Consider the following 21,825-nt stretch of genomic DNA (forward strand, 5'->3'; position numbering starts at 1 on the left):
GGGCGGAGCAAGATACTTCATGAGAAGCCACTTCCTGGAACCCGAATCGCAAGAGGGGGGGGGGTCAAAATCCCCCTTTATGCAGAGCAGAGGCAGCAACTGTTCCATTGAAGTCTATGGACATAGATCAGAATTTCAACTATATGCTAAAATCTCCATTCTCTAGAGTTAGGAATGTGAATTTTGGGCACAGTTGCATGACCCTCAACCCCTTCTGACCACTTCAGGTACCTTTTTAGCATTTTTGAGCATTCCCGTCTGGAGAAAATCGACTTTATATCAGGTGTGCCCCTCTTGTTTATTCTGCTTTGGCCGGTTGCTACGTACGCTCTACCTTGACAACACATTAGCCAGCCAGCTGAACCAAATCCTGATTTGTGCTAACGACGATCAGATGGCGCTGGTACGGTGTTCATTTTAGGACATCCTCAGACTCAGATGTCAGACTCAGAAAAACCTCTGTCATCCTCAGATAAAACTGCCTCAGCGTCAGAAAAACCTCTCTCATCCTCAGACAAAACTTTCTCAGCGTCGGAAAAAACTTTGTCATTCTCAGACAAAAGCTTGTCAGAAAAACCTCTCTCATCGTCAGACAAAACTTTCTCAGCGTCGGAAAAAACTTTGTCATCCTCAGACAAAACCGTGTCAGAAAAACCTCTCTCATCGTCAGACAAAACTTTCTCAGCGTCGGAAAAAACTTTGTCATCCTCAGACGAAACCGTGTCAGAAAAACCTCTCTCATCCTCAGACAAAACTTTCTCAGCGTCAGAAAAAACTCTGTCATCCTCAGACAAACTGACAAACATACAAACATAATTGTGATTACAGTATTTCTGTCTAAAATCATGCATGATAATAATGAATCATTCCATAGGGCACGGAATGAATAATTTAATTAGTCTGTGAACCGAGCTAACTAGCTAGCGGACGCTAGCTTAAAAAGCAATGGAAGTGAATGGCAGTAACCATGACAAATAGCTATGCGCTGCCAGGTCACTAACAGTTGAAAGACTCCGCTTAAACTGTATACCGTTGCAAGTTCACTTGAGTATAAACTACCCACTTTAACTAATGTCACTAATCTTATTCAGGTAGTTGTCATTTCAAAGAAATGACACAGCTCCGTTTAAAATGTTACCTAGCTAGGCGGCTAGCTAGCTAGCCAGCAACCAGACAGCTAGCAGCTAGCCCCTCAATGGGAGTACGCCCTCGCCATAGACTGTATATATAGAACTGGACAGTGTGGCTGCATTCAGCAGTGTTCTATGGAATTGAAGCAACCGCGGCGACGCCATCTTGCAGCCAGTTTGAAGTACGCTTGCGCAGTAGGATTGGACGCATGCGCAGTGATGAGGAGGTCGGAGCAGACACGCCCACACAACGAGTGAAACACGCCCCTCACCGCACCGCGTCGACGCGCTGGCTGAGAAGCTACGGTATCGTTGACAGTTCGTTCGTGTGCCTAGGTTTACGTTGGTGAATGTTCTCTGGTAAGTGTAACGTATGTAACACAAACCTCTTGTCTGTTAGTGAAATACACAGCTTATATTTTATATTGTAGCCACCAGTTTACTAGCTAATAACTTCATTTAAATAACGTAGGCTATGTTAGGCTATATTAACGTTGTCAGCTCAAAAGCCTTGCCAAGCACATCAGACATTAGCAGCTAGCTGCTATCGTTTACGTTAGCATAGAAGCTAACGTTAGTAGCGATAGCTAGTTGGTTAAGTTAAGACTAACGTTAGCACACAGACGCTGACAATGTTATGTTTGGCTCGGCCTAGTTTGTTTTGCCGTTATCAAAAGGCTGTTTTAATATGCCACCTCAACATGGAGAGTGAATCTTTGGCGTAGCTGCTAGTTAATTTTAAACACAGCCTGCCTGTTTTCGTGCCCATTGGCAGAGTAATGAAATGTCCGCATTGAAAAACAAACGAATACGTTACTGCTAGTTTTGCATGCTTAGTATGCTTACCAGTATGTGTTAACAGTAAAGGATCAGCTATAAAACTATGCCTTTTCTTGTAGGTGGCATTTCCCATGTCCTTTCTCCAGTCCCCGGACGTCCATCTCATCCACTTTGACAGGAACAACCTCAGACATGTCGAGCGTGATATTGAAAGGTGTAGATTGCCTGAACAGTCTAGGACACTTGCTATGTTCATGATCATGAACATATTGTATCATATTTTAAACTTGCAGTATATCCCTGAACTCAAACTTAAACTATTCTCATTTGCCCTCATTGTAAAGGTTGCTGGACTCTGTGTGCATTGGAAACTGACAATAAAAATGAAAAACTTAATGTTTACTTGCTATCAAAACCATTGTTATTCAAACGTTCATGGTTATAGAATTTAACATGATATAACATGAACAAGTTCAAATTACCAGTAAACAGTTTTAAATGGTTGGTAAGCCTACATTAAGCAAAAATAATGATGATACAAAATATTCACAAATGACCATGTTTTATTGTGTTTGCCAAGGGGTGAGGGGGGGTTAGTCATTAGCTTAGAGAGATTTCAGCTCTGGTGGCAGCAGCGTTGTAGACCTTCAGCTCTGGCGATGGTGGCGGTGGTGTAGACCTTCAGCTCTGGCGATGGTGGCGTGGACCTTCAGCTCTGGTGATGGTGGTGGTGTAGACCTTCAGCTCTGGCGATGGTGGTGGTGTAGACCTTCAGCTCTGGCGATGGTGGCGTGGACCTTCAGCTCTGGTGATGGTGGTGGTGTAGACCTTCAGCTCTGGTGATGATGGTGGTGTAGACCTTCAGCTCTGGTGATGGCGGTGGTGGTGCAGGAGGGAGGCGGAAGACAAAATACCCCCTTCCTGCACCACCACCGCCATGTGAAAAAACATAAATAAAATCAAAACTTCCAGGAGGTATTACAGTTGTATAGCATTACAGACAACATATAAAAAAAGTTCTAAGTTTGTGTTATGCCATGAAACTTACTTTACACGTCTTACTTTCTCATCCTCTTTTAATATTTCTCCACAATCTCAACCATGACATCATTCTTTCGTTTTAATGTCTTGGGTGACACAAAAATGTAACTGCTCACTACTGACAAGCCACATTTTGATCTGATGTATTAGCAGCCACCATTTCACATTCCTTCTCATTTGCAGCACTTGACAAAGAAAGGATAAGAAAATAACCACTTGCCTTTCTACTAGCAGGTCTCTTCACCAGGTGGTCAGGAAGGGAGAACACAGTTGGTACTGCAGTGCAAGTCAGACGATTCCCCTTAACATAATGAATTGGGTATTCATGAAATGGGTTGAGTTGGAATTTACATCACCACACAGTGTTGGTCAGGAAAATGATTGGCTTACATAGGTATAAATGGTGAATTCATGGTCTTCAAAATGAAGACTACAGAGATGAGATGACTTGCTGGGCTCCCAGTCTTGTCGTCTTATGTTCACCAGCCATCGTCTCAGTCTGTCTGCATGCTGCACACCTAAAGGAAAACTGTAAAAAAAAAAAAAAAAAAAACATTCATATGTCAAGCGGTTGTGAAGGGGCATAGTGTATTTATTACAACCATTACATATGCCTGACATTCTGTATACAAAGGCCAAAAACATTTAACTCATAATGCCTCCGGGCTGCTGATGACTGGGGCTGTAATGCCATGCTTTGATGTCTGGCGAGGCTGCTGGTTAATCCGTTCACATTTATTAATTCAGTCAGTCGTTGTATGACATTCATTTGACTACTACTAGGCTATACGTTCAAGAAACGTAGCTACGGAATCGCTGAATGCCGAGGTAGCACAGCTACATTAACTCGGTAGCATAAAGTTAGCTAAGTTAGACAGCCTTCATCGGAAAAACGGCTGTCATAACCATAGGTTCATTACATAGTGTTAACATATTTAATATCATTAAATATAACCAAGAACTATTAATGTTAAAGTTTGCAATACACCACGTACACGGCTTCGTCTACGAACTATCACAACATTGTTAAATAAACGAGCAGCTAAACTGACAACAAGGCTAAGATAAATACCTGGTAAGGTAATGTAGCTACCCGGTAACCTAACGTCAGCTAACTGGACCGCTATTCCTGGCACAATCAGACACATTGATATACTAATAACTACAACCATTCTTGTACCTAATCCTTTTAAGGATGTCTGACACAGATGACTGTAAAATTAAATTACCTTGCTAAAGTAAACGGCTAAGCGATCCCTAGAAGACTTCATAGCCTAGCTGCTACATACTGTAAGTTAGCAAGCTAATATTAAGTTAATATTCACTTACCGAAAAAAAACTGCACAGAGCTTCTCTGGGATGGCCCGTTAGTACAACCAACAGCACAGCACGACATGACTGTCAATGTATAAAGTGTAATAACAGCAAATAAAACAAATATGATAAGTTGCCTGACGAACGAACACCACCACAGCCGAGCCTACAGCTACTCCACGGACTGAACGGCTGCAAGCGGCTGACGCTGCGGTCACGCACTGTCAATCAACGCCCGTTTTAGATTTGTTAAAATAACTTTAAAAAAAATAATTTCACAGAGAAAAGAAAAATTGTGTGTATTGAAGCACATTGAAAACTATTTTTTCGAATAACATGTTGTAAATATAACATTAGTTTTAGGTGAGAAAAGTGACACGGAAAGTTGTCTACTTGGCCATTGAAATACATGGGGATGGGCGGAGCTACGAATTGTACTGCAGCCAGCCACCAGGGGGCTCTGGACTAGCGGTTGCTTCAATTCCAACGGACGACACACTGTCCAGGTCTATATATACAGTCTATGGCCCTCGCTGCATTAATACTTGTGGAATGTTATCAATAAATTGGTCATTATGGCTTTCTGGATTTGTTGACGGTATTTTGGAATATTTTGTCATAATCTTTAAAGGGATAATCCGGAGTGAAATGCACTTTAGATAATTTTTTCGGACTATTGGGAGTACATACGTTGAGTTGACACCAAAATCATGTCATTCGGATGTATTTTGAGAAAGTTCGCGCTCACCGTTTTTAGCCAAAACTCGTTAGCCTGGAAGTGACCGGGGCGTGTCCGTACCTTTCCGGAAATGTTAGTAAAGTGTTGTGAAAACGTTGCTAGCTGCAACAGCGACATTTCCGGAAAGGTACTGACTCGATTAAATTCATTCTGGACTCTCTATCCAACCACATAAAGACGTGGGGATACTTCGGTTTGGCTTTATGGACCCTCTACTCACTACCACGTAAGTGTAGTGTTGTTTGGAACAGTAGAAGAGGTATAAAAATAGCGTTTTGTAGCGGCGAAATGACATGCCCGAGTCACCTCCAGGCTAACGAGTTTTGGCTAAAAACGGTGAGCTCGAACTTTCTCAAAATACATCCGAATGACATGATTTTGGTGTCAACTCAACGTATGTACTCCCAATAGTCCGAAACATTGATCTAAAGTGCATTTCACTCCGGATTATCCCTTTAAGTCTTCCCGATCATTTCAAGCCTAATAGTGTATTTTTTAGTGTATGGATTTGTTAAGAAAATAACTTAAAATATCAGACCATGCTGCTGTTGGTTACTGTCTGGTTGCTGGCTAGCTAGCTAAGGTAACATTTTAAACGGAGCTGTGTCATTCTTTGAAATGACAACTACCTGAATAACATTAGTGACATTAGGTAAAGTGGGTAGTTTATACTCAAGTGAACTAGCAACGGTATTAACAGTTTAAGCGTCTTAAGAGTCTTTCAACTGTTAGTGACCTAGCAGCGCATAGCTATATTGTCATGGTTACTGCCATTCACTTCCATTGCTTTTTAAGCTAGCGTCCGCTAGCTAGTTAGCTCGGTTCACAGACTAATTAAATTATTCATCCCGTGCCCTATGGAATGATTCATTGGTAGGCCTATCATGCATGATTTTAGACAGAAATACTGTAATCTCAATTATGTTTGTATGTTTTGTCAGTTTTGTCTGAGGATGAGAGAGTTTTTTCTGACGCTGAGAAAGTTCTGTCTGAGGATGAGAGAGGTTTTCCTGACACGGTTTTGTCTGAGGATGACAAAGTTTTTTCCGACGCTGAGAAAGTTTTGTCTGACGATGAGAGGGGTTTTTCTGACACGGTTTTGTCGGAGAATGACAAAGTTTTTTCCGACGCTGAGAAAGTTTTGTCTGACGATGAGAGAGGTTTTTCTGACACGGTTTTGTCTGAGAATGACAGAGATTTTTCCGACGCTGAGAAAGTTTTGTCTGAGGATGAGAGAGGTTTTTCTGACACGGTTTTGTCTGAGAATGACAGAGATTTTTCCGACGCTGAGAAAGTTTTGTCTGAGGATGAGAGAGGTTTTTCTGACACGGTTGTCTGAGGATGACAGAGTTTTTTTTGACGCTGAGAAAGTTTTGTCTGAGGATGAGAGAGGTTTTTCTGACAGAGGTTTTTCTGACGCAATTTTGTCTGAGGATGAGAGAGGTTTTTCTGACACTGACACAGTTTTGTCTGAGGATGACAATGTTTTTCTGACGCTGAGGCAGTTTTGTCTGAAGATGACGGTAGTTTTCCTGAGTCTGACACCTGAGTCTGAGGATGACAAGGTTTTTTCTGACGCTGACACAGTTTTGCCTGAAGATGACAGAGGTTTTCTGACGCTGAGGCAGTTTTGTCTGAGGATGACGGATGTTTTTCTGAGTCTGACACCTGAGTCTGAGGATGTCCTAAAATGTACACCGTAGTAACTTAATGAGAGCAGCGACATATTTCCATTATTCCATTGATGTTTTTATTCAATTCCTTGAAATGTATGCTTTGTGTGTGTTACTTCCATATTAGAACTAATAAATGTAGAGGGCTTGAAAGAGCAGCAAGATTATTTTTGAACATCATCAAGCATTGATAATCGAGTGCTTGATTTTGTACACCTGTGGAAAGGGACCTGATGAAACCCATGAATACGTCTGACACGCAATGACGCACGCTCTTTATGCAGAGGAAGTGATCCCCGTTTTGCGCCCATAGACATGAACTACGACGACGTATCTTGCTACGCCTTAAGGATCTTTGGCGATATCCATGGAGGTGAGGGTTTTCCAAGATGGCGACCGTGTGTAACATGTCTTTCAGTGAGCTCCTGCACAAAATATGTGAAACAGTAGGAAAACATTGGTTACCGATTATCCAGTATACAACTAAACCGAACTTAGTTTTGTAAAGACCGGTAGCACCTCCATGTCGGGCCGTGATAGGAAAAGAATGCTCAACAGCGAGATGAATGATGCTGAAGCTACTCCAGGTAACGTCTTGATAGCATCTTGCCATGATTACGCTAGCACCATGTCAACAGTAGCAGTTGTGACAGAAGAATTTCCCTCGTTGCCTGTTACCCCGTGCAAATCCCCTGCTGCAAAAAAAGGCTCTATGGAGAGGGTGATCTCTCACAGGATAAGTTCGTTGTGTCTGCCCTCTCCAAGCTTATAAATGAACGGGCTGACTCTATTGAAAAGCTGGTTAACGAAAATCCGAAGAAAATAGATGGAAACCTGTTGAAAATAGAGGGGTTGAAGAAAACGGTGGACTTTGTTTGCGGTGAAATCAAAGATACGCAGGCGAAGGTGACAAATGTTGATTCTCGTCTCAAAGAGGAAGAACTCAAAGTCACCAAACTTCTAACGCGTGTCTCTGATCTGGAGTCTTACTCTAGAAGGTGGAATTTGAAGCTCTATGGCATTCGTGAGAGCCAGAATGAAAACGTGAAGGAGAAAGTTGCGGAGGTGTGTCAGGCTATTCTCCCAGACGCAAAGCTTAAACCAGCTGAGGCGATCGACATAGCTCATCGTCTCGGGAAACCAAATCAACCAAACACCAAACAGTCCAGCACCAGGCCGAGAGCCATCATCATTCGGTTCGCTATGAGGTCTTACAGAGATGCCCTTTGGAAGGCTGCGAAAAATCACCCCTTCTTGCGTGATAGCAAGCTGCGTTTGGCCGAAGATCTGTCACAACCGATCAAGGAAACCAGGATGATGTTTTGGCCAATGATAAAGAAAGCACGGAATGAGGGAAAGTCTGCTTACTATGTCGGAGCAAGGGCCTTCATTGATGGGCACGAATTAACCTGACTTTGAATTTCCTATTTGCAGCCGGTTGGTCTAATAGGCCTGTTTAACTTCGGTTCTACCTCTGATGGAAAATATTAGCCTATTAGTTAGGTGATGGAGTTTATCCACTTAAGAATTATTTTTCTTGTGAAATTAAAAATCTGTATAAGTTTGGTTGAAGTGTACCATTATGTTTGCTCACTTTTACTGTTTCTCACAGGGTTTTGATTAGGACGGTTATACGTGCAGTTTGCTCACTGTATCCTATTCTTAGTCTTATCTCATATCTCAAAAGTTAACTATAGCAGATAGCAAACATTCTGGCTGTAGTTTGGTATACATGTGGTGTTTTTGGCTTTGTTTTGGCCTAAAAGTAAGCAAGATAAAGTTTTCGTCTTAACTTTGGCATGATTATGGTTTGCCATAAAATATAAAAAGGCGCCAGTGGATAGATAACTATACGGGTGAGTTATGGCATATGTCTGGGTAGCCATAATACTGGGTGAAGAGCGGGACTACGTTTTGGCATCCTTGTGGATAGCCAAAAGACGGAGTAACGGTTTCTTCATTTTTTTCGCTGATGAAGTGCTCAGTAGAAGACGAAATGGCGGTGTCTGAAGGCTCACTGTAAGTATGCTTCTATATGCTTTATTTATGCAGTTATATCCAGTGAAAACGTACTGCCATAACACAAGTTACCTTATCTAGCTTTATTTATTTGCTGATATAATCCGTAATTTGGCCATCTGATGATAGCTCACATTTACACACCACCTAACGTCTAGCTTGCGCAAGCTAATTTAGCTCACTTTAGACAGGGCTAAATCTGGTCCAACTTGGACTTTGTTAACTTTTTAATCAAAGCTAAAAGTTAAAACTGAGTTAAAATTGAGCGAAGCTTGATTTGGTTGAACGCTAACTTTATGCCTGTGAACAAGTTGGTTTGCGTGAGCTAGCGTTAGCTTTTTCTTTTTTTTAGCGTTAGCTTGTTGGCTAACGATAACGTTAAACTGTCATGAAAACTAGTTTTTGGTTAACGTCAATGAAAGCTTAGATGTTGGACTGGGGAGTCTTTAAGAAGACTTAGATGTGTTTACATCTCATTTCGTTTTTGGAGGGAGGCTGATTTCACATTGATTACCTGTCCGGGATAAGATATCGTTAGTGATTTTAAATTATGAACGACGTAGCAGCTAGCTCTAGTAATGCAAGCTATGCGCCATGTCACGCGCATGCTCAGACATATTTGAGACTTCTGAACTCGTAGATGGCAGCAAGAAGTACCATCGGGATTCGTGCCCTTACATTTGTACACGTTAGCGAGAAACCGGCCTACTATTCAATCTAAAACGTCTGGTTTTCAGGCGTGTTTCCTGGTGACTTTTTCAATTGAATAGTAGAGATTACTCGTTAACTTTCATAAAATATAAGGGCACAATGATTAACACCATATTCGCTGGATCCCAATATAATGCTATTAATGGGGTGTAATATTGGTAATAATACATATTTGGCTTTTTTCCCCTGATGATAAAAGTTATGCATATTTTATGTGTCTGTGTTACAGGTCATTGGCTTCAGTCTGGTTTGGTGGTCTACCCTTTCTCATCATGTCCTGCCACCCAATAAAGTAAGCTATACAGCTTTGCATTTTATTAATTTGACTTGGGTGTATTAGTGATCATGATAAATATTTTGGCAATTTCTTTCTGATGATAAAAGTAATGCATATTTATGTATCTGTGTTACAGGCCATTCACAAGTGGCTCCAGCCTGGTTTGGGGGTCTACCCTTTCTCATCATGTCCTGCCACCCAATAAAGTAAGCTACAGTATACAGCTTTACATTTTTGACTCAGGTGTATTAGTGATCATGATAAATATTTTGTCAATTTCTTTCTGATGATAAAGGTAATGCATATGTATGTATCTGTGTTACAGGCCAAGTGGCTCCAGCCTGGTTTAGGTGTCTACCCTTTCTCATCATGTCCTGCCACCCAATAAAGTAAGCTACAGTATACAGCTTTACATTTTATTTATTTGACTTGGGTTTATTAGTGATCATGATAAATATTTTGGCAATTTCTTTCTGATGATAAAAGTAATACATATTTATGTATCTGTGTTACAGGCCATTCACAAGTGGCTCCAGCCTGGTTTGGGGGTCTACCCTTTCTCATCATGTCCTGCCACCCAATAAAGTAAGCTACAGTATACAGCTTTACATTTTATTTATTTGACTTGGGTTTATTAGTGATCATGATAAATATTTTGTCAATTTCTTTCTGATGATAAAAGTAATGCATATTTATGTATCTGTGTTACAGGCCATTCACAAGTGGCTCCAGCCTGGTTTGGGGATCTAGCCTTTCTCATCCTGTCCTGCCACCCAATAAAGTAAGCTGTACAGTTTTATATTTGATTTATTTGACTTTTGGTCCACACATTAGTCATACAAGATAACCATATACTTTTGTAACTGGTGTTACCAGTTCAGGATGAATTGAAGGTAAATGTCGACATACTGTACATTAATGCCTTTCTCTGCTGTAATAAAATCCACCTTCTACTTCAAAAGCTCTCTAATGAAATGTACATATTTTTTTTTTATTTCAGAAGAGCAATAACTAAAGGCCTCTGCAACTGCTTTTACCAGGTAAGGATGAATTGCAGATACATTTCACCATAAAAAAGAGGTTTTGTCTGCTTTGATAAAGTCCTCATTTCCAGTACCTACAAAGCTCTATAATTCAGCATCTAACACATTTTTGTTTAGTCTGTGCATGCAAATGCTGTAGTATAACTAACAAGTAGTTGTATCTGTGAACCGCTTTTCTGTTGCCTTTTTTAATTTTAAAGAAACAGGTCTTTGCCAACATGTCTTAAACCCTCATTATATTTACTGGAAGACTACACTGTGCACTAGATGTGATAGCGGCATGTACAGTATGTTTGAAAAATTAGACTAGTCTTCTAAAACTATTTTCATACTCTGCGAGTGCTTCACTTGTGGACCCAGTGTAGCTGTCTAGTTACAGGTGGTGGATTGTGTCACCATTACAGCAGCCTGCTGGTGGCGGTACCTTTATATTGATGTTGCTGACATTCCGTTGAAAAGTAGGTAGTGATGTACTGTATATGTTTCCAAATCTTAACTCATTTTGTTACGCTTGTATGATTACAGATGCTGTGAGAGAGCCATGCCCTGAAAAAACGCCAGCCACCAGCCACCAGCCGATGAATGAATTGAATCAAATAATTTAATAAATAAATCAAATTACCATGAAATGCATTTAATCTTCTTGTTTTGTTTTTTGCAAACCTATATAGACATACACAATATAAATAAACCTTATGAGCCTATATATTACTGTAGGACATAGCAATTAATAATTATTATCAATAAACTCACATAAACATATAGTGGATTAAAAATTTAAATATTTTTTAAAGAGGAATTTTAATGTAGCAGCAATCATTTGGCACAATTATGGCCTCATTTTGGGCCACTTGTGGTTAAGTTTTGGCACCTTTTTGGCTGGATTTGGGGGATTTTGGGCTCTTTTTGGGGCAATTATGGTCATATTTTGGAATGCCACAATTGGTTTTGGGCGGGTTTTGGCCGAGTTTTGGCCTACCTTTGTTTTGATTCTGGCATGCCAAATGTGGGCCATTTATGGGCCGTACATCCTTCCAAAACTCTGCCAAAACGGAAAGCCAGTTTTGGGCCAAATTTGGCCCATAAAGATTTTGCTATCTGTAAAGCATTTCATTGTCTATAGTTTCATTAAACGCCAGGGGTTTAAGAAATATTACAAAACGTAAAGCATTATTTTTATTTGGTAAACAGCAGAACTCAGATTTATGTTTTTTTCAGGAATCACACTCAGTTACAGGTGATGTGAATTTTTGGAGAAGCCAATGGGGGAATGATTTGTGGTTTTCTCACTGCAGTGAGAGGTCAGCAGGTGTGTTAACTTTGAAACATAGGTTTAACAGTGATGTTTTGCATACAGACACTGATCCAAAAGGGCATTTCATTTGTCAGGTTGTTAATTGTAATAAAATATTTTTCATTATTGTAAATGTGTATGGGTATAATACCAGTGCAGAGAACATACAGTTGTTTGTTGATTTGGAAATCAGACTTCAACATTGGTTGCTTAAGTTTCCGAATTCACACATATCTATTAATATATTTCCTTCAGATAATGGTTGTAGAGTCAATTATTGGAAGCTAAACAACTCGCTTCTTGAGTATAATCAAGTGCAGACCAATATTTCTCAATTAATTTCACAGTTTTTGATAAAGCCAAAGCTGAAAATTCATTTAGATTAAATTGGGAGTTATTTAAATATGAGTCCTCAAAGTTTCTTCGAAAATTTGGTAGTAATCTAGCTAAATCTAGGATTTCAGAAGATACTTTCTATTGATAACTGGCGCCCTATTTGTCTTTTAAATAATGATTACAAAATATTAGCTCTTATATTTGCTAAAAGAATTAAGATAGTACTTGCGTCAATTATTGACGAAGCACAATCAGGGTTCATGCCTAATAGGCACATCTCTGACAATATTAGGTTGGTTTTAGATATACTTGATTACTCAAATTTAATTTCAGAGAACAGTTTCATCCTTTTCTTAGACTTCTTTAAAGCTTTTGACACTGTGGAGCACAATTTTCTTTTTCTTTCACTTAAGCCTACCTTACATTGCCAGACTTTGCAAAGATTTGGAAAGGATTTTTGAAAGACTACAGTCTCAGACCCTCTCACATCTAAAGACAATTCATTGAGTTTTTAGTCACAGACTAGTCACAGGCCAGTCTCAGATTAGGATTTTGCAAAGACTGTGGTCACTATTTACAAGACTGCTGCTAGATTCCTTCAAATTATTTCCATCGTGCACTAGGCTATACGTCATCATCAACAGGAACTCACATGATAGGCTACTCATATCAAAGTATTTTTTTCGCGTTTCTGCAGCATTGTTTGATAGTGTGACATCACTAACAGATATAGAGTTGTTCTGTCACGTAGAATAGCCGACTAATAAATGATAAGAAATGAAATAACAAATAATCATACAGGCTACAGCTGTCGCCTATTTTGCCCCTTCCGTTTTCGTGTTCGTCGACCGAGGTCACTATTGGTTTTTAATGTTCACGTCACTATTTGCATGAGCCACGACTGAAAAGACTTACGATAATATCAAACATGTTTGATATTGTCGTAACGGCAAAACTAGAAAAAGACTGACTCCGACAGACTTAAAACCTCTAAGATTGGCACCTTACACTAAACGATTTAGATGACGGGAGCGCGCCGAGATTCTAGTACAACTGGCAAGATTTCCGCCCGATTTTGGAAAAGTAGTCGGCGACTGTTAAAACAGACCAAAATCGTGCAATGTAAGCCAGCCTTTAGGAGATTTGGATTTGGAGAATTCTTTTGCAATGCCATCAGAACCTTATACAACAATGCTAATTGTTCTATTAAGCTTAAACATGGATCATCTCCTAGATTTGATGTACAAAGGGGCATCCGTCAAGGTTGCCCCATATCACCATATCTTTTTTTACTTGCGGCCCAACTTCTATGTACATATCTTAAATCAAGCAATCTAGAGGGAATCACTATTGCTGATAGAACTATTATTATCAGTCAGTTGGCTGATGACACTACTTTGTTTCTGAAGGATAGCTCTCAAGTTCCTCTTGCAATTAGTATTATAGAATTGTTTTCTAGGGCTTCTGGTCTTCGTTTGAATCTAAATAAATGTGAACTATTAGCTATAAAAGATTGTGATGTGGATTTAGTAGCTAATATTCCAGTTAAAGAATCGGTTATGTATTTAGGTATAACTATAGACAAGAATGACACTCAGAGATGCTCAGTTAATTTTAGTCCTATTATTGAGAAAACAAAAAGAAAACTGAATCAATGGCTTTTAAGAGATCTTTCACTAAGAGGCAGGGTTTTGCTTTCAAAGGCTGAAGGGATATCTAGATTGACCTACACTGCACTTTCACTTAGTGTTGATACCCTTACCTGGAAAGCTATAGACAAACTTCTCTTTGAAGTTTCATTATGTAAGAACATCTGTTATAATGAATGAGTACTGTAAAGGTGGCCTTAACTTTTTGGACTTCACAACTTTAAATTATACTTTTAAAATCAATTGGATTAGGCGATACCTCAGGCATCCAACCTCTCTGTGGAACTTCATTCCTCATTACATCTTTTCTTCATTAGGTGGTCTCAACTTTCTTTTGGTTTGCAACTATAATATAGACAAAATTCCCCTCAAACTTGCGTCTTTTCATAAACAGATGTTATTGGCCTGGTCGTTAATTTTCAAACATAATTTTAGTCCCCACAGGTTTTATATTTGGAATAATAAATATGTCTTATTCAAAAATAGATCAATTTTCTTTAAACAATGGTTTAATAATAATATTTTGTTGGTCAGTCAACTATTTAACCAAGAAGGTCAACTTTATTCTTATTCTGAATTTCTTCAACGATATGGTATCCCTGTTACTCCTAGGGAGTTTTCTATTGTTTTTGATGCCATCCCCACAGGTGTAATTGCACTTTTTAGAGGGTTTAGGGCTGATTGTGATCTTCCTGTTTTATGTAATGTACTTGATACTGATGTAGGTAAAAGTTGCTTTTCTCCACACTGTAAGAATATTAACAAGATCATCCGTCAGCTTTTTCAACATGACATCATTAGTACACCCTCTTCCCTTTCACACTGGTCTAGTTTTGTTGGAGATATATGTTGGGACAAGGTCTGGCTTCTGCCGCAGAAATTCTGTCTGACTAACAAGGTCAAAGAGATTTCTTTTAAAATGCTTCATAGGTTTTACCCAACGAACCACTATTTACAGAAGCTCAAAAAAGACATTGATGTTAATTGTACTTTTTGTGGGAATCAAAGGGAGACTCTTGTGCACTTATTTTGGTTATGCCCCCATACTAAATTACTTTGGAGTAAGCTGTCTAAATACTTAGTTGATTTTATTTACCCTGACTTCTCCTTGTGCTGGGAAAATGTCCTTTTTGGTTTCATTAATTTTGACAGAAATCTTTCCTCTCAGTTTTATTTAATCAACCTTATTTTAATTTTGACCAAATTTTACATTCATAAATCTAAATTCCAAAATAAAACACCAAATTTTGTAGAACTGTCAATTCACATAAAACAATATATTTCCACTATATCCTGTTGTAGTAACAAGAAGGCTGTTAGAACACACACATTATTTGTATTTTTCAAATGCTTTATGTATATTGAGTTGTTTCTTCATTGTTTATTATTTTCTTTACTATTATTTATTTTTACATCCCCTGGCGTTTTTGATCTGTTTGTGTTGTATACAAATGACTGTATACTTGTTGTTTTGTGATCAATAAAAAAAAAAAAAAAAAAAAAAAAAAACGATATCCATGGAGGTAATATAAGAACTGGAGAAAGTGAACAAGTCCCACCCCCATTCATTTCAATGGGAATGCTAGGCTAGTGAAAATTGCCAAAATTGAACGATTTTTTCAGGCGTCAACATGGCTTTTCAAGGGGCTTGTGTCCGGTGCCGTTTTACTTAGTGGCAGGTTACCGATTGACGTAAGGTACAGAAGGAGAGCTCGTGCCCTCACTAAGCTCGTGCATGAGCTGAGAGTGGAACAGCCACCAATCAGCATGAGGAAAACTATGGGAAAACGGCACCGGACATGATGTATTTCTGGAAAATGGCGACGAGGAAGTGCTTTGCTAATCGGCGAAGCTAATCAGTCAAATCCTGACCCCCTGGCGATATCGCACGATCTGTCAAGTCCGAGTCACATCATCGCCTCTTGAATGGAGTGGGGGTGGAGCCAAGTAGCTGATAAGTCCTCACACTGGCCATCTGTGTCTGAGGCCTCATCAAAGATCCTTAAGGCGTAGCAAGATACGTCGTCGTAGTCAAAGATCCTTAAGGCGTAGCAAGATACGTCGTCGTAGTTCATGTCTATGGGCGCAAAACGGGGATCACTTCCTCTGCATAAAGAGGCGCGTCATTGCGTGTCAGACGTATTCATGGGTTTCATCAGGTCCCTTTCCACAGGTGTACAAAATCAAGCACTCGATTATCAATGCTTGATGATGTTCCAAAATAATCTTGCTGCTCTTTCAAGCCCTCTACATTTATTAGTTCTAATATGGAAGTAACACACACAAAGCATACATTTCAAGGAATTTAATAACAACATCAATGGAATAATGGAAATATGTCGCTGCTCTCATTAAGTTACCCCAGCGCCATCTGATCGTCGTTAGCACAAATCAGGATTTGGTTCAGCTGGCTGGCTAATGTGTTGTCAAGGTAGAGCGTACGTAGCAACCGGCCAATAAGCAGAATAAACAAGAGGGACACACCTGATATAAAGTCGATTTTCTCCAGACGGGAATGCTCAAAAATGCTAAAAAGGTACCTGAAGTGGTCAGAAGGGGTTGAGGGTCATGAAACCGTGCCCAAAATTCACATTCCTAACTCTAGAGAATGGAGATTTTAGCATATAGTTGAAATTCTGATCTATGTCCATAGACTTCAATGGAACAGTTGCTGCCTCTGCTCTGCATAAAGGGGGATTTTGACCCCCCCTCTTGCGATTCGGGTTCCAGGAAGTGGCTTCTCATGAAGTATCTTGCTCCGCCCTTAATTATCTTTGTCGTAGTTCATGTCTATGGGCGCAAAACGGGGATCACTTCCTCTGCATAAAGAGGCGCGTCATTGCATGTCAGACGTATTCATGGGTTTCATCAGGTCCCTTTCCACAGGTGTACAAAATCAAGCACTCGATTATCAATGCTTGATGATGTTCCAAAATAATCTTGCTGCTCTTTCAAGCCCTCTACATTTATTAGTTCTAATATGGAAGTAACACACACAAAGCATACATTTCAAGGAATTGAATAAAAACATCAATGGAATAATGGAAATATGTCGCTGCTCTCATTAAGTTACCCCAGCGCCATCTGATCGTCGTTAGCACAAATCAGGATTTGGTTCAGCTGGCTGGCTAATGTGTTGTCAAGGTAGAGCGTACGTAGCAACCGGCCAATAAGCAGAATAAACAAGAGGGGCACACCTGATATAAAGTCGATTTTCTCCAGACGGGAATGCTCAAAAATGCTAAAAATGTACCTGAAGTGGTCAGAAGGGGTTGAGGGTCATGAAACGGTGCCCAAAATTCACATTCCTAACTCTAGAGAATGGAGATTTTAGCTTATAGTTGAAATTCTGATCTATGTCCATAGACTTCAATGGAACAGTTGCTGCCTCTGCTCTGCATAAAGGGGGATTTTGACCCCCCCTCTTGCGATTCGGGTTCCAGGAAGTGGCTTCTCATGAAGTATCTTGCTCCGCCCCTTAATGATCTTTGGCCTCATGATCCTGAGCTGAACTCACCTCTTGTGGATGCAGGACAAGGTGCCACTAGTGATGTAGATGTAAAAGATCCAATCGGAGATGGTTCCTGCGATAGTGAGTGTCAGTTGGCTTAAGGCATCCAATTATATAACAAATACTAGCCTACTCCATATGTTTGAACTATTAAATCATTCTGTTTTTACTTCAGTAGCCTATTTCATCTCTGAAACTATTCCTTGTAAGATTAGTAGAACGTGCATTAATTAAATGTTATAAATATGAAGAGTGGAGTTTCCTCTGCCAAGTCCATTAATTCTGTATATTGGGACACCTCAAAGGCCACTATCCTGCTTTCCCCCCAGTTGCCACTATGTACAATAGTCGTGTTATGTTAGCGCCCAAAGGAAACAAGCAGTTCAGTTTAAAAAGAAGCCAGCTTGTTCAGTGTGGTCAGTTATGATTGGGAAGCTTTCCAGTGCTCGCATTGCAACAGGCATGGAGGTATTATATATAACTGGAGAGCGTGACTAAGTCCCGCCCTCCATACAAATGAATGGCCGATGCTAGGCTAGTAAATCCGGCCAATTTTCGTCAACGCCATATCAGAGCCCCTTTAGGGAGAGCCGGTCCACTTCCTATTAACTCCATTGTACCGGATTGTTCCTGCAATCTGTTGAAATTCCGCTAGGGACGTTGCCGAGCAAGTGATAAATGAATTGTGGTCTATGGGGCTAAGCGGCTAGAACTCGTTTTTTTCACAGTTGACAACTTCATTTCTTAATGTACATTGTCGTAGTAGCTACCTGAGTATAGGTTTTCCACTGGAAATGAAATAAAAAGTCACTCATGTCCTTTCTGCTTTTCATAGGATGGGCCGTTTTCCCTGTAACATGCTAGCATTTAGCTCATGGATGCTCGCGACACTCGCGACCGATTACGACCGTCGTGAAGCTGAACCTTCTTTTAGGTCTATGGCCGTAAAGTGGTTCGCTTGTGTCACGTGACATGAAAACTTTGAAAGGGTTTTTAGGAATAACAACACATATTAAAAATTGTATTGGTCAGCTGATTGTCAAGTCAAGTTATCCTGCATCGCATGCATTAATGCAATTTCAGGAGAAAAAATTATATAACGACAAATGTGGTACTGGGGGGTTCAGCTCCATTGCTACCCATTCATTCATCACTTGCTCGCGATCGCCCTCTAGTTGCAGTACCATGCGGAAGTATTTCGCTAGTGGTCCTTCTCCCCTTATTAGACATTCTCTGGCCATATTGAACACAGGAGCTCCGATCCAGCGCCAGTCGGCTCTGACCATGCGCAAAGTTCCCAAGCTGGAAATTACGCATGGACCTACATTGATTTCTATTGGACATTCTGGAAGAAGGGAGTCATACTCCAGTTCAGAGGGTGGCGATAATGCACATACCTTGCTTGCCGTGTAACAACAAGCAGAAGAAGTTGCTCGGGAACGCACACCTGAGTCCAGTGGATTGTCGCACAGAGTAGTGATTGGCTGTAGGTACCCGTCCACCAACATGTACGCGCATGACAGCTCGTGCCCAACACGGATTTTCGTGCACGGAGCTGGTTCTAAAATGCTCCATGAAGCGCCATACTTGAAAATGGCGCTTGCTAACTTGCCGAAGCTAATCAACACGACCATTTCCTTGTGGTAGTGCCAGGGTACTGCAAGTAATCTGAGGTCCAAATGCGATGAATTCTCAAAATTCCAAGAAGACCAACGATCTCATGTAGTTCTCTACCATATGCATGATCAATATCAGCAGAAGTTGTAAGTAGTAAGATTAGAAGTTAAAGTTTTAACTAATTCTTAAAGGTTGGAAAAGGAAAGTGAAAAAATCCTATAATATTGTATAGTGGAGGCTAAAAGTGGAGGCTAAAAGTAAGTAGGCCTAAACGCAGTTTATTCACCCCAGGCATTTCAACAATAGAGTTTATCAACCTCTCCAAAGACGTATTCACCTATTTCAACTTTTAACATTGAAAAAGCACACTGTATTATCTGCATTCACAATATGAACACTCATCAACACGAACCATTTAATCCACCAATCTTGAATTTTCCCCTTGGGGATCAATAAAGTATCTATCTATCTATCTATCTATCTATCTATCTATCTATCTATCTATCTATCTATCTATCTATCTATATATCTATCTATCTACCTATCTAGCCTATCTATCTAATCTATCTATCTATTTTATAAACACTTGATAATATCCTCTACCATAATCAAACATATTCTGAATGCGTTATGAAACGGCGCATTACCGTGATCACAGAATTCATGGGTTACCCACTTCTTATTTTACTACTACACCCGTGCCATGCCTAGGCTATATCTTATCTATTTCATAGCATTCAAAAAAGGAGGCAGGCCATAGAGTCATCTATATATTTAATGTTCCCATCGATATTGACCATAAAGTGTCCATTTACGCTTGTTTAGAAAAGGGAAATATGACTTGCGTTCATGATATTCCAAGCTCCACAACAGAAAGATAATATTATAATGTAGGCTATATATGGACAGGTATTTTTCAGCATCTTTACATCGCAAATAGACATAATCTATAGATAGATAGATAGATAGATAGATAGATAGATAGATATTTTATTGATCCCCAAGGGGAAATTCAAGAATTTGGTGTTAACATTCCATTCTCACGGTAATTGCATTGTTGCCTTTATCAAACGCACGCACAGGCGCATTACCGTGATCACAGAATTCATGGGTTACCCACTTTATATGAAAATATATAAAGGTAAATAGACATAATCTATCCTCTGAAAAGCACAGTTTTGCATCTTCATAATTGCGGCCGAGTTGCAATGAGTTATAGCACGCGTCTGATTGCATAGCCTGTGTCTGATGGCAGTGCCCAAGACCAGATGGCAATACGTGGATAATAACAATTAGGATAATGCAGGCTAAAATATAAAAATATATAAAGGTAGGCCTAAAGGTCACTGGACATTCTTGAAAGTAAACAGTCGCTGACATCGATATTGCTTGAATCCCGACGCGCAGAATGAATGAAGAATGACCGGTGAACTACTTATACTATTCGCTATACAGTAAAAACATAGCCTATCCATAAACGTTTGGTCTACATGACATACAGTATCTCGCTTATAATGTAGTCCGCCGTAGGCTACATGGGCAGTATCTAACCCTGGGTCATATTGGAAACGCCATACTGTACCATAACGTATAGGCCTAAATTAGTATGATGTAGGCTACTGTAGGTATTTCCGTCATAAGGTAGCCTACTATGTTCTATTACCAAAGTAAACCTAGGCTACTACATTTGCCACACATTGCCTACTACATTACTGCAAGCAGAAGGAATAAAAGCAAGCAGAGGACAATGGACATGGATGCATATTTCTTTCCAGAAAGCGCTGCTTGGAAAATTATAATTAATTATTCGAACTAACAGCGCATAAACATAGGTTAACATCAGATGGCATAGGCTAGGCCTTTACAGTTTTCAATATATGTGTTTTAGGTACAACTCAGCCATTGATTGCATTAAAGCCTATGCTAATGATATTGATGAGGGGGCGTGTACAAGGCGGAGACCTAAAATCACCCGGCTGCGCACAAATTCACGTTCATTTGCGATTTATAATGGCCACATCTGCAAGAGTGGCGTACGCACGTTTTTTTGTGCGTACGTTCGTTTCTCTGAATCACACGTACGATCATATCAGAAATTATCTAAGATCAAATGAACGATGGTTTACGCGATACTTTTATAAATGAGGCCCCTGGTGATGGTGTTGGTGCATTTTGACATTGTAAACACCCCATTATCACATCCCCATGCAGTCACAGACTCACATTCTAAATAAAACTGAGTACGGTTATGTCAGGCTACAGTACTTACAAATTCTTTCGACTGTGATTTTTGATGCTTGCAGGCGTTGCTACTACCATCAAAGACACGTTTGATTTTGAAACTCTATAGCGCTATCCCCTCTCCCCTCTTGTTGCTAAGCCTGCTTCCAGTCATTTACTACGGTTGTTAGACTTCTTTGCCGCCTAATCTTTGTTACGTCAATATTCCTGAAACACAAACATACATGCTGTGGGGGTGGGGCACAGACTCAGAGCAGTAGCACATAAACATTACTACATAAAAGTAAAAATAAATAAATAAATAAAGCCTTAAATTCAGTACTAAATTATTATTAAACAAGCTGTTTATTTTATGATAACAATTTCACATTGAAATTCAAGTCAAGTATATTTTATTTATACAATATTTTGAAACATTTTTATGTAAAGCAGTAGCCAACAAGAACATTT

At 39.8% G+C, this 21,825-nt stretch overlaps 2 long non-coding RNA genes across 3 annotated transcripts; one reads left to right on the forward strand and one right to left on the reverse strand.

The window, feature by feature from the left end:
* Positions 1-2,842: 2,842 nt before the first annotated feature.
* Positions 2,843-4,731, reverse strand: LOC134075261 (uncharacterized). The gene is made up of 3 exons (XR_009938037.1): positions 4,281-4,731; positions 3,342-3,480; positions 2,843-3,252 (listed from the first exon to the last, which is right to left on the reverse strand). It is a non-coding gene; the product is annotated as an uncharacterized LOC134075261 (long non-coding RNA).
* Positions 4,732-8,419: 3,688 nt separating this feature from the next.
* On the forward strand, positions 8,420-11,359 carry LOC134075268 (uncharacterized). 2 transcript variants are annotated; one of them, XR_009938038.1, is made up of 7 exons: positions 8,420-8,696; positions 9,637-9,699; positions 9,821-9,890; positions 10,010-10,073; positions 10,396-10,465; positions 10,685-10,724; positions 11,253-11,359. It is a non-coding gene; the product is annotated as an uncharacterized LOC134075268 (long non-coding RNA). The 2 variants fall into 2 exon arrangements; XR_009938039.1 differs by lacking the exon at positions 9,821-9,890.
* The last annotated feature ends 10,466 nt before the right edge of the window (positions 11,360-21,825 follow it).

The sequence above is a fragment of the Sardina pilchardus genome, chromosome 1 (genome assembly GCF_963854185.1).
Source record: "Sardina pilchardus chromosome 1, fSarPil1.1, whole genome shotgun sequence".
Classification (NCBI taxonomy): domain Eukaryota; kingdom Metazoa; phylum Chordata; class Actinopteri; order Clupeiformes; family Clupeidae; genus Sardina; species Sardina pilchardus.